This window comes from Temnothorax longispinosus, chromosome 11 (assembly GCF_030848805.1).
Source record: "Temnothorax longispinosus isolate EJ_2023e chromosome 11, Tlon_JGU_v1, whole genome shotgun sequence".
In the NCBI taxonomy this organism is placed as follows: domain Eukaryota; kingdom Metazoa; phylum Arthropoda; class Insecta; order Hymenoptera; family Formicidae; genus Temnothorax; species Temnothorax longispinosus.
The window spans coordinates 15,467,620-15,478,872 of record NC_092368.1 but is presented as its reverse complement, the minus strand read 5'-3'; positions in this window follow the sequence as shown (position 1 = coordinate 15,478,872).

The window sequence follows — 11,253 nt, the reverse complement described above, 5'->3', positions numbered from 1 at the left end:
ACGTTTGTGGAACTGGCTCTAAAAGATGTAAGATTTGTAATCAGATCAAGGTTTTTAAGAAAATGGATAGGTGTAAAATTATAAAGATTTGGTACAACTGATTGGTTTTTTAGTATCTTGTTGCCCACTCGTTCAATATGGTTGGGCACGTATAAAGGATATGGGAAGAGAGAAGTATTTAGCCTTAATAAATTCGGACCCCGAGAAATATTATTGGCTGCACCTTTAAAAAAGAATGACGCGGGGGGAGCGGGAGAGCACGGATAGTGAACGTCTTTAGTTTAACTTTAGAGTTTATGGCGCCCTCGGCATAGAGTCAAGGAGTACTACATTTTATCTTTCGTTCGTTTAATCTTTAATCATTTGATTATTCGCTGCATCACGATGCAAATGTACGACGCGATAGCGAGATTAAAGTCGCGTTTACGGCAACGTGAGGTCTGTTGACTGTATTTTTAGTCAAATTACAGCCTAGCCGCCACTGGAATTAAATCTCATTCTGCAAGAACGGCTGACGATCTCAGAAGCGATTCAGCACTTTCATTCATTTCTACATGACGTTACCTTATTGCCGGTCACGCGCTCGCATATTAATTGCTACGAGAAAGCGCACGTTGCTTTATGTTGACCAGTGTTAATTTATAAGCTTCCACCGTTCGATTTCCATTCGAGACTATTATCTGAAATCAAAATGTATCGTCGCAACGAGTATACATAATAAAGTGTCCGCATTAAAATTTTCTAATATACGTGTTGTTGCGAGCTTGACGACGCAAAACTGGATTTTTAAGTATATAAAATCCAGTTGACAGAATAAACGTTAAAAACAAACGTGTTAGCTTACGAACACTTTTACTAACGTATATAGCGATCAGCGTGACAATATGACGTTATTCGCGACTCGATCACAGGCAGTCGCGATAACGTACGTCCTGGATGAAATCACGGCGTTATGAAATCGTCGGCGCAGTACTCGTCGATGTCCATCGATCGATTCTTTTTTTTTTTCCTTGCACCCGACCCGCTGCCGCGCGATCGGATTCCGCCTCCGTGAGTCATTCACACACACGGTTTTCATACACGTGACACGCGGTCGGTCGTCATTGATGCCTCGTCGCATGCAAAAACGTATTATCGCTTACGCTGCCGCGTTGCGTAAGCGAGAATCGCGAACCTCGGGCTCGTCACGTTCCTGAAGGTGAAAGAGAGAACGCACTAATTGAAATCTGTGCCTCGTACACGTGACCGGAGCTGACGTCTACGATTTCGCGAAACGCGAGTTGCGCCGCGCGCGCGCGCGTTTCGATAGAATCTGCGTAGTTTTCTCCGATAAGAGGCGAGAGATGCTTTCGGCCGAGTCTAACTTGAACCGCTTCAAAAAGTTACACTGGATGTATCACATTTTCGGACGAAGCATATATATCAATCTTTCATAGCCGACGTAATGCGGTTGAAAATATTCGCTAATTATAATTGAACTGATCGCGTTTGTATAATTTATGGACGCGCTAAAAATCGCCGAATCTGAAAAGATATAAATTTGATGGAATAAATTAGGTCGCCGGTTTTTTAATTATAAGATTAAAATTGGAGTCAGAAGAATTGGAGACAAGATAAACATCTTTTCTTAACAAAGCTCGAGTATATTATCGACGTTATGTCATCGTTATATAATGCGAAGCCGTTTTATTAGCTGCGACATCAAAAACACGAAATTCTATTGTATCACGGACTGTACTATCTTTAGCTCTCGTTCGTTATCGCGATGAAATTCGATCTGAATTGAGAGAGATCATTGGGAGTCGACCCCGGCGAGGCGATTGCGCCAGCAGCGGTTGCTACATTACGAAATTGTATAATTTCTGTCGTTCGTAATCGTAGTACAAACAGTAGAAAATGTGAACGCGAAAAATGACGCACGACGTTCGACTTTTTGTGTCGCGAGTGCGCTGGAAATGAGTGCCATGCAAGCTTTAATATTAATACTTTTCAGATAGCTGCATGCTGTTCTAAAACTAACAGTTTAAGTAAACCGCAAAAAATTCTAGATTTAAGTTTAAACATTGTAGAATATATTCTTATTATAAAAAATTTAACTTTTGAGTGGCATCTTGTTAAAAAAAATTCTTTAAAAAATGTTCAAAAAAGAGGTGTGACAACCAAGGGTTAATACTACGTTGTCTACTCAGAAATTTTTGTATGGCTTACCGCGTACTACTGTAGAATTATTAAAAATACGTGATGATAAAATATTATGTAATATGATTAGATATGTCTTTAGTCTCATAGGTATTATAAATTGTATTTTGTTTATTTAAATACATTGTTTTCTTTATGTCATTTAAATTTTTATATTAAATTATATTAAATAATTCAAATTGTATTTAATTTTATATTAATTTTTGCAAGTGTTTTGATACTAGAACTACTAAAGAGGTCAAAATAACTTGTTTGATATTTTTTTAAAATAATAATAATTTTTTTTTAAACTTCATAATTTCTGAAATTTTCTCTGACTTTTATTAAAATGTACAAATAATGAAATATAATTAATTTTATAAATATATTTTATTTTTTTTTTTTATTTTGATTTCTTCGGTAGAAATAGGTATTAGATTAATCTTCGGTAGTTCTAGTGTTAAAGAGTTTCAATAGAGCTAGCACTAGGGCACCACTGGAAAATCAGGCGCCGGTCACGGATGATTACCGTGGCAGTTACCGTATCAATACTTAGCTTCTTTTCTTCGCTCGTCAGTCTCGCGTCGCATCGACGACGTTCGAGACTGATTTCTTTGTTCTAATCTCTTCCGGATTCTCTTTTCGTCGTAGAACATTGTTGACAAAGGCGGGATTGAGAGCGGGTCGACCGTGTGTGTGTGTTTTCGAAACAGACGCTGATAAACCATCCGCGCCCGGCTACCCGACGCTAACGCTTTTTGACGTAAGAGGGTCATTGAACGTGTGGGCATTGCAGCTTCGTAACGCGCCATGCAGCGATGAACTTTAGACTCCGGCGCTCTCGTGCTCGAGAGGAGGCCCATTGTCGTTGCATAACCAACCGCCGCGCGCCGCGGAGTCATCGCGCGCGACGGAAATTGAAGACAACGATGAAATGTGTTATCACCCGCTCCCTCCCCTCTTTCGCCAGCCTTCGCAAATAACGGCGAGTCGATAACGCTCCCGTAAGGAGCTAACCGACGTATCGGCGCAAGATGCAGCTGGATCTCCTACGATTTCGCGTCTTTTGTGTTTTCAAACTTCGTAGGTATTTACAATTGAAATGAATCTTCTCGCGTGATAGTTTCGAAATTCGGATTCCAATTGATTCATAATTTGACGCGCGACTCTCGCTCAAACAGATCTCGGTGTTATTTTATTACTTACGAATTTAAATGTATCTCGAGGGATCTTCCATCTGTACGTTTTTTTGTAGACCGTTAGAGTGTATACGTGGGTCTGTCACGCGTTTGACGTTATTTTTCCTTATCTTATTTAGTATTTAGTATTTAGAAAAATCTGAAAAGATTCACAAAACATCTGTTTACATTGTAGTTGAAGATTTTATATAGTCATTTTGATAATCATTGTTTATTTAAGATTTTCTGGCACGGTTTGCAAGTTTTACAATTACGAGCAGATTTCATTGGCTCGAACGCCTACGTAGGTATACAGGATGGTTAATTCGGTGAATATTTCTATTCGTGCGATTCGTGGCGACGAATTCGAGGTGCGTTCGCGCGACCGCGTTATCGAAAGACACGTATTGACCTAAAGAAGAGAGAAAAAGAGTGAGATACGCCGTGCGTCTAAATATAAGCGTAAGTGTGGGCTTTTATCGCAGCGGTGAATTTTATTTCCGTCGTAAAATCAATCTACGAGAAGGGCGAACGTGCGATATAATTAGCTGCGGTGGAAAAAAATGGCCGTCAAATGGGGCGGTTAATGCGCCCTTCGGTCAAAATAAATGCTGCGTTTATCTTGCGGTGGAAATCGATCGCGCTTTATTTTCAGGACGAATCTTCCCCCCCGTCTTTGCGTACAACTAACGTCGAAAAGATGTCCAGGGTGGAATGATGCTTTCGAAAGTCGCGAATCAATTCAGACAATACATAAAAAACTGTATTTCTTGATTCTGCAGGTTTTCAACGAAAGTATTATAAAAAAGTAATAAAAAAAAAAAAGAAAATAGAAGTACATGGAGAGAATTTTCTCTTAAAATTTACCCTGAAATCATGGTAGTTGTGGGACAACATGTACCACCAAGAATTTTTTGCGAGCTATTCTGATTAATATCTACCATAATAAAAAATATTAATATTTATTACATTAAAATATAAAATATGTAATTTTTTACTAAAATATATCTAGGAAATTTCAATATTTTTTCAAAATCTACCAATCTGCTTGGTAATTTTTATCACGCTGTTTGTAAAATGTTTTTTATATATTTCAAAAATTCCTTGGTTGCCAAGTTGTCCCACAAGTTTGTAGCGAATTTAAGGGTAAAATATAACCAAAAAATTCTCTCCGTGTAGGAAAAAGGTTGATGTGAAATAATGCGAAGATTTCTTAAACTTTAAACAGCCTGATAATTATATGCGTATCGCGAGATTTCACATGTTTTCTTTCTTGCGTTCGTTATAATTTTCTTTCCTTGATGCTGCAGATTTTGTGTAACGAAACGTAATTATTTAAAAGACAATGGAAAATATTAATATAAAATTAGCGAAGATTTTTTTAAAGAGCAATTTATGCATATCGAACGATTTCGCACGTTTCCTTCCTCATGTCTATATAACGTATCTCAAGACTATAATTACATCCTTTGTTTCGGAATGCAGCTGCGTCAAATACGTGCTTTGGTCCGCGTGCCAAAAACGCAGGCCTTTGTGCGGACTTTGACAAACGCGTGAAGGCTGAACGAATATTTTTCGCTTTTTTCCTGCAAATGTTGATTCATTTGTGTCCCAAGATATCTTTGAGATTACATCAGCCGCGTATATCAATACTCTCGTTTTTTCAGCATTGCCTTATTGCATTCCATGACGTGTGTTTCCAGTTTAATCGAAGTTTGGCAGAAGTTCAGTTCGAAAGTCCCTCGCGAAAAATATTCATAGAACGAGAATCATATCGAGAATAAAAAAAAAACATACAGAAATACGAAGACGATCGCACACTATTTTATGCTATATTATAGATAAAAAAACTCGCATTCTTCAATTCTTTTTTCAGCCCATTACAAGTTTGCAGTGGCAAGTGCATTATTTGTTGCGCAACGCTGTGCAATCGGGCGAGCTACGTTGTGAGATTTAAAGTAATTCTTTGTTTTTTAAATTCGAGAACGTCAAGACGAATATAAATGTGTTTCAATTTTTGATTCGACGTTCTCGAGAAAGGGGATCCCGGATCTGGCTTCTGTTGCGTTATTTAAATCCTTTAAGCGAGATACATTTTTTCCCCATAGAATCGGCATTGTTCTCCTTCGATCTGGGAATATTCCTTCACGCTTTCGCCGCTCGGCGCTTCTCGTGGCCGGCAATCGCGAATCGCGAAGGCGTTTCCGAGTAACGATTCGCAATTAACCGCGGGGACGAGAGCGTCATTGAGCGAGATATCGCCGACCTTGCGGCGTCGGCTCCGCGAAATATCGCGAGTAGGCGAGCGTTGAACTTTTGTCGATCGCGGCTTAAAACGGCGAATCGCGTGTCGCGCCTTTCGGCCCACGAAGACGACGATGACGGCAGTCGGGGTCCCTCCTCTCAGTCCTCTCCTCTCCTCTTCCCCGCCACCCTCCCAATCGATTCGCCGCCGCTCGGTGCATCTCGCGATAACAGTTGCGTCACGTTGCGCAATCATTGTTTACGCCCGCCGTTAGCAATAATCGGCCGTCTTGCCTGCTCGAGGCGAGAGAGCTCGTTTTATAAATATAGAGATTTCCATGCGCGGCCGCGTTTCTAGACCATCCGAGGCGCGTCGTTCTCTCTCAAGGCGCCTCGTAATAACGGAAAGTTAATACTCGGTACGTTACGGATTTGGATATGCGAAACATATATCTCGCTCTAGTTTCTTGGATACAAAGGATCAATCGATCGAAGTAGAGACACATGAGATAGATCGAGAGATAAATGAAAGATGATCAATATTTTTCCTTTGTCTTCTGTATTTTTTTTTATCGATTATTGGAAGTATTTTCTCTCTCTCTCTCTCGCTGTGCCGCGGAAGCCTGTTGTGTCGAAACCGCAGGTGCACGAACAGCACATTCGGATTCACAGCACGGCACATATGCACTTCTGAGTTTGCATTCCTTACGATTCATTGTCTCGTACCATTGTTTGACACTATGCGGCGCGATGCCGGACGCGGTTCGACGACCGACGATCGCGCATCCTCTTATCAAAACACGGTCGAGTATTTTCGCAGCGCGGTGCAGTCTAGACTTTTATTAAATAAACATGGTTGTCGCTGGCTGCCGTTGCGAGACAAATTGCGCAGAAATTGTTGAACACGCGTGAACACGAGTTACTAAGTTAGGTGACGTGTTTCGACTGCTATTATTATAATTATTTACATTGTTTAATTTAGGATTTTCAATATTAACTTCCTAATACAAATATTATTGTTCCATGTAGATTGTATTAAACATTTTTTTTCTGGAGAGAAACGGAAAACGGAATAAATAAAAAAATTAAATACAAAAATTAAATAAAATAAAAAAAACTTTAACGAACAAAAATCTTGAAGTATAATATGTAAAAAGGTATTGACGGTTTCTACAAATTAAGATGTTGGCCGATTAGACGTTAATTGATATTATTATCTCTTTTAATTTGTTAGACGATCTAATCTCGGAAATGTATCGACACGCCTCTTTAAATTGATTTTTATTCGACAATAACGCTGTTAACACGATCGATAATCGAGGAGGAAAAACGTGCGATCTCCGTTCGTAACGGATGCACTCGCGAAACGAGCGGCACTTTTATCGCACGTTTACTCAACCGGTGGATTCCTAATTAGAATCGCTCGCTCAGAATAGTATCTCGCTAATTAACGAGTTAGTAATAAATCACCGCTTTTGCCTAGCGCTGAATTACGCGCGCGCGCGATTAACATACTAACTGCACTTTGCACGCGAGGATGTGTACGTTTGCCTGGTTGGCGCGTTGCGTCCTATGGTCTTCTTCGCATTTTCCGATCCCTTGCTTGATGTAATCGCAATAATTATTGCCGTAATTCCTCGAAAACATATCGATTATAATATAAAGCAGACGGTTCTTACATCTTTATTGATTAAGTTCTCCGAAATTTCTTTATTCTTTAAGTATATAGCAATTTACTTTTCAAATTGCTTATTCTTTGACTTTTCAAGAAGTATGAATTCTTCGCAAACATTTAATCAGTTTCTCTCGCATATTCACGTCTTAATTACGTTAAACTTTATCTGCGCAAAAAATACGAGGAGCGATGCAGCTGGAGAGGACACGCCTGCGGCTTACTCGTTTCTGCCTTCGCATTCGATTGGCAAACACAGCTCAAATCAACGGCGGCGTTATCAATGTCGCGCGATAAGATGAGCCGCAAATATATAGAATGCACGCGCAGATGCAAACGGTGCGCGCGTTAATTCGGTGCGTCGTCGAGGTGAACGACGAACATCATTTCGATCGTTGTGCCAAGATGGATCCGCGATCAGCGGATCTCCCCTCTCGACAAAACGCAGCTTCTCGGTGCTTTCGACGAGATTCCCTCGAGATACAAAGCTCCCCCGCACAAAACGCATTTTTCCGCCCGATCGCGTTGCATTCCGTGCCGTGAGATGGACGCGAAATGTCGCGACATTCCCGGCAGCGAACGGCTATATTTAAATCGAAATCCCACGGTATTATGTATACGGTTACATCATGCCTCCTCTCCCCTTGCTCTCCCGATTAAAATAGCAAATTTGCCCGACGTGTGATGGAGTCGCGTAGCTTCGATGATAACGGACGATCTGCGCGGGCTGGCCGCGACCGCACAGCTGCATTGTAACCACGATAAGGAGGCCCGTTATCAATTCCTGACGGCGACGACTGCAAATATGTTTGCGCGACGCTCGAACGCGCTTCGCCGCGCGGCCGTGCGCATCATCGTCATCGGTTCCTCGCCTTGTTATTCGGGCACGTGCATCACGCTTCCACCTTGCTGACTTTGGACTTTGCGTTGCATTGTTGCGATGAGATGATAGCCGGTGCATTTCGTCAGCGCTCGGCCATCGGAATTCTTACCATCTCTATATTGTAAATTAAAAGAGTTTAACGTTTAACTTAATTAAAATTAAAATTACAATTAATTTAAAAGAAACTTAACTTAAATTTAATTAAAATTTTAACAAATTGAACTAAAATTTAGTTTGGTTAAAGATGATTAATTTAAGTTTCCACTAATTTGTCAACTATGTCCGTCTTGCGTCCCGCAAGAACGATTTACGAATGGCAGGTAGATAAACATAAATCTAAAACCGTTTATCTGAAATTTTTCACGTGCGTCGATTTGTCTTCGAGTCGTCCGAGTGATATTAGTTGGATTTAGGTCACGTGAAAAGACCAAGTTGTACTATTGTAATGCGCAAGAGTCTCACTTATCGCGTGTGTTTATAAGTTATTGCAGCGGTTCGCGGTGAACCGTGCAGTCCCCTGGTAGATAAAAAGGCAAAGAGATTAATTGAAAAATCATCGCCGATGCTCACAACGGCTGCGATTGTTCGATGCACTTGCGGTCGTACCGCGAGCTACGATTATGTAACGAGCAAACGATGTAAATATCAAGCGAGCAATAAACAGCGATATTTTTTTTATCTTACGTTACCTTGAAAGTTTAACTGTTGTTTGTTAATATGAGTTAGAATAAATTCTTCACAGTTAATCGTCCGATTAATCGCAAAAAATCGTACGCGCTGAGTACGGAAATCTGGCGCGTTCTGACGCAATAATAAATCGCGTCGACTGACTAAAAGCAATGGCGAATCGATTTTGAGGGAATTACGAGTGTATAAATACAGCCACGGATATATTGCAGTTCTGTCGCTTGAAATATCGGAATTGGAGAGAGAAAGAAAGGAACATCCGCGTCGCAATAAAGCGTCGGCACGAGGCATTAATCTTTGTAGCGAGCAATTGCACTTTAGTTTTCTTCTAATCGGTTCCCTCGGTGTTCAAAGTCTTCTTCCACTCATTCTTTACATTAATAGCGCCCGATGCGATTGATATACCAGATAACACTTTGTGCTCTCTGTACTCATACGATTCCTCTAAGAAGATCGCGTTAGAAACGCGACAACGTGGCACGCACAAGCGATCGCCTATAGTCCGGTTAGGTAATTGACGCAATCATCTCACAATAGGTCATTCCGCAAATAGAAGCATTATTCATAGCCGCAAGTTGCGCTTTTCCATTGTAGTAGAATTTATTTATCGTCACATTAGATCCTGAAATAGATCTTGGCACTCAGATTTATTAATATCTCGATTTTTGCAAGGTTGATCGGCTCGCTTCTTTCGGAAATACTCCAGTTCGCGAGCATTTATTATTTACAACGAGCTCGATTATTCAAGATTCGCACAGGGACGAGGGAGGGGAGGGAAGGGGGGCTGAAATCGCCCCGGGTTTCCTCGGCTCGCAGGGCGCTCGCTTTTTTTTCTCTTTTCTCCCTCGGTTGACATAACAGCCGGTGGCACGCGAGATTGCGGGGGATCCGTCGTCGCTGTGCCACGGTGACTCGAAAAAGTAGGTTTCTGGAGCAGACGAGGGGGCCCGGGCTGCACGCTCCGGAGGCCCTGCGCGGAGGAACGCGAGCGGCGCGGCATGGCGGAACGGAGCCGCGAGATAAGTGTTACGCGGCATGCAACGCGAGTTAGCGCGTCGCGTCGCTCGGCTCGTTTTCCATCGTGGGCCACCGCGTTATTTTTCTCGGGGCGTTATCTACGCTCCGTCCAACAATAGCCGTCACTTCGACGATAATTACGACCGACGGTGGTGCCTCTGGGGTATGCTATCGCAGCGCTGACAATAAGTGCGACGACAGACAGTTGACGAATTAATAGAGAGAAACTTACATATTAATTATCTTTAATCAAACTAAATAATTATAAAACTAAAATTATTTACCTTTCATTTTTAAATTAAATATCTCTCCTTATTTATTCGCGATTCATTAGCCAGTCGATCGATTTCTAGAATGCTTTTCGCTGCCGTGCGTGCATATTTTTCTGGAAGACTGCAACGATAGTGAGATTGAAGACACGCTCGATTGGACCTTTGCGTTAAACTTTTTTTTTTATTTTTACGTATCTTGACATTCTTGTCAAAGGGGCGGGATAAAAATAATTATCTCCGTGCGCGAAGATACATAACACACAAAACTCGTGGGCGTCTTTACGCAGAGGTATTTCGTATAGAGAGCGAGGAGGACGTCCATAATTATCGCAGCCGGCCTCGTTAAGGAGCTGAACCCATTCCGTCATGTACTCCACAATCTCTGTTCTTAATTTTAATTTAATGAGATTTCTCGTAGAACGTATTTTTAGAGCGTATTTATCCGTATTTAGGAAATGTCAGGCGGATGTTTGTTACGCGTTTTAACGAGGAGATACCTGAAAATATACATATTATAAAATAAATAATACAATGATATAGTCTTTAAATTAAATTTTTTTAAAGCAGAGATTTTTTGGAACGCACTTTGGCATTGAAAACACTGATTATCGTATTAAATCGAACAGACAGTAGCTGGTTATTTATTTTGCAGGTTTACGTAAAAAAAATTGGAATCAATATCTTTTTCACAAAAATAGGTGATTGTTATACGAAAAAAATATTTGTTATTATTATATTCTGATTATATGCATATACACACAGAAAAATATCATTCTACAGCCAAGAAAAGTAATTACTTATTTTATTTTATTTGCTTTAAGTAATAATTTTCTTCAACAAAGAATATTTTCTTAATAATAGTTTTAAGATATACTTGGCACACAAGTCTTAGAAAAGCTCATCATTTTATGCTCAAACAAGAATTTATTCTTCTTTCAAGAATATTATACATATATTTAAGTATATGTTTCTCTTTCACCCTATATAGTAAGTAAACCGAATTCTTGTATTAATTTAATATTCTTGTTTGAAGTACTCCAGACTTGCTAAGATTTAGATACTTTGTGATGAGACTTTATGGTATATAGATTTGCGGATATATAAACTTATCAAATACTTATA